The sequence below is a fragment of the Brassica oleracea genome, chromosome C9 (assembly GCF_000695525.1).
Source record: "Brassica oleracea var. oleracea cultivar TO1000 chromosome C9, BOL, whole genome shotgun sequence".
Classification (NCBI taxonomy): Eukaryota; Viridiplantae; Streptophyta; class Magnoliopsida; order Brassicales; family Brassicaceae; genus Brassica; species Brassica oleracea.
In genome coordinates, this window is record NC_027756.1 from 23,469,147 (window position 1) to 23,471,254 (window position 2,108).

The window sequence follows — 2,108 nt, forward strand, 5'->3', positions numbered from 1 at the left end:
GGCTTCTCACAGCTCAGCCCGGTAAGCAACATATGATTGGTTTCTTTTTATTTTGTCTTTGTGGACTCGGTAATCGTTAGGGTTACCTTCATCTTCTTCGATATCCTTCGTCCTCTGTGCTCTTCCTATACCGGTGTATCTTTTTGTTACTCGATCTCTTCGAATCCAGCCACGTTCTCTGCCAACGAAACGAATCCTATTCCTATAACGCCTTCTCCAGCCTCCTATATATAGAGAATGGTGAGTTCATATTTGACTCTTCACTTTTCTCCCTCACTTTTTCTTTTGTTTAACTCCGCAACCGCCGTTACGAAAATGTCTTCATCAGGTGCTCCAGTCGATGTAGTCGCCTGCTCTCTAGCTTAACATGTCTGTAACCTCCATTACTAAAAACCCTCAGGTTAGTTTTTTCAGATGAGTCGAGCAATGATTTGGTGTGTTCTGTGGTTTAATTGTTGGTTATATTATATCTTTTAATTTTTGTAGGAAAACGCAAGGTGGTTATTCGTGATGCTAATGGCTATGATCACATGTTAAGCCGCTATTACGCCATGCGGAACATGCCTAGACCTGATTCCTATGTTTTCGTATGTTTCTTGTCTCATTGCTGCAAGTAATCTCTTTTTTTTTAACTGTGAAAATATGTTTAATCTCTCTTATCTCTATGTATACCACAGGATCAAGAATCTCTTTCAGGGTTTTCGAATACGTTAGAGAAACAACGGTTCCATAGAGATATAGCCACTTCTGCTAAAACGGATGTGATTTCAGCACACGATGGATGAGGTTACATCAATTATCAAAAACTGCGACTAGATTAGTTTATATAAGTGTCACACTTAACTAATATCAAATAATATATACAGGGATCCTCCTAATTTCGCAACGATGGCTACTACGTCAGTTGTTCCTGTTGATTTAAACGTTTTTCTTCTTAAGGTTTCTCTACTCTATTAATTATGGTTAAAGATTTGTAGAGGAATATGCTTGTGAGCCTTGAAATGATATTTTTTTGTTTACCGTAGATGGAACTCGATATAGCGTTCATAATGGAGATTTGTGGGGATAAAAATGGTTCAGACCGTTTTGTGAAAGTTTCAAAAGCGAGAATGAAAGCGTTTGAAGCTGTGTTTTGGAACGCAGAAGGAGGACAGTGGCTAGATTACTGGCTTTTCTCCAGTGGTGATGTAAGTTACATAATATCTTAGTTACAATGCTGGATTTGTGTAGGTTCTTAAACATTGCGAGCGTGTTTGTGTCTTCAGGAGCCTGAGACATGGAAAACTGAGAACCAAAAGACCAATGTTTTTGCATTTAACTTTGCTCCAATCTGGATCAGTTCCTTCGACTCAAGTAAAAATATGCCTACACGTATCCTATTATACTACGCATTTTCTTGTGGATGAACGTTTTATCTTTGTAACATGTAGATGAAAATCTTGTCGAGAAAGTTGTGAAGGCTCTTGAAAACCCATGGCTCATTGCTCCTGCTGGGATCTTAACCTCTTTGACAAACTCAGAACAGCAATGGTAAATGAAACTTGTGGTTCAAGTATTCACTTTAAATCTTTATATTACTTGAATTTTAATATTTTTTGAAATATACATAATAGGGATTATCCAAATGGATGGGCTCTGCAACAAGAGATTATTGTTACAGGGCTAGCGAAATCCGGTCTGAAGGAAGCAAAAGAGATATGTGTTTATGCTGGTGATGTTTGTTGGAATCAATCAATAAAGAATCTAAAGACAAAAGATTAGATTCTTGAGGTTTAGGATAAATCTTGAAAGAATCAAATGAGAAATGAACATCAAAGGGAGTTTATTGATCAAAGATTGTATTACAAGAATAGTTTCTAGTGTAAAGTAATCTAAGAATCCATAAACCCTTTGTAATAAGTGTTTAATATGTCAAATGGGAGAAGAGAGCCCTTTTCTCATAAGGAGGAGCTCCTTATTTATAGAAAGATAAAGCCTAGGGCTTCCTAGCAATATGAGCCTAATTATTGTCTAATGGGCCTTGAGGTTGATGTAAAATTCACCCCCAACAGTAAGCCCCCAATGTTCGTAGAGAGAGATGAAGTCGATCTCTATGAATTTTACGAATA

General features: G+C 37.2%; 1 pseudogene; it reads left to right on the forward strand.

The window, feature by feature from the left end:
• Positions 1-315: 315 nt before the first annotated feature.
• LOC106314602 lies at positions 316-1,940 on the forward strand (annotated as a pseudogene).
• Positions 1,941-2,108: the final 168 nt, after the last annotated feature.